Source organism: Chrysochloris asiatica, unplaced genomic scaffold, assembly GCF_000296735.1.
Source record: "Chrysochloris asiatica unplaced genomic scaffold, ChrAsi1.0 scaffold00137, whole genome shotgun sequence".
Taxonomy (NCBI): Eukaryota; Metazoa; Chordata; class Mammalia; order Afrosoricida; family Chrysochloridae; genus Chrysochloris; species Chrysochloris asiatica.
Genome location: NW_006408655.1, coordinates 7,663,757 through 7,664,269, shown reverse-complemented (window position 1 = coordinate 7,664,269; position 513 = coordinate 7,663,757).

The window sequence follows — 513 nt, the reverse complement described above, 5'->3', positions numbered from 1 at the left end:
TAATGAGGTAGTCATCCTTCCTTTTGTGATCTCCATTTTAAAAAAATATTTTATTGTGAATTATATGATAGTTTACAGGGGAGAAAATTAGCTTTACATTCATCCTATCGTATATTGTTTCATTGCCATGGTTACAATCCCCTCCATGCATCATCAACCTACCAACCTGCCCCCTACAACCCTGCAAACCTGCCCCCACCCCCCGGGTCATCAGCACACAGCCCCTCTTCCTGTCTGGGTCTAGAGTCAGTGGCCGCTCCATCTCTCCACGTCATTGTCTCTGCCTCCATCTCTGGCATCACTGCTTCTCTGGGTAGGTTCTCACACTCCACTCTTCTACCTTGATAGTTCCAGGGACCTCCGCTCCTGGACTGCAAAGTCAATCACTCCCCTCCTTTTGCTACAAAACGTCTACCTTTACATTTCCAACCCTCAAAGTCAGTCCTGATAACAATTATTCACTATTGTACCACAAGGGACCTATCCCGATCTCCTTTCATTAGTCCCACCCAG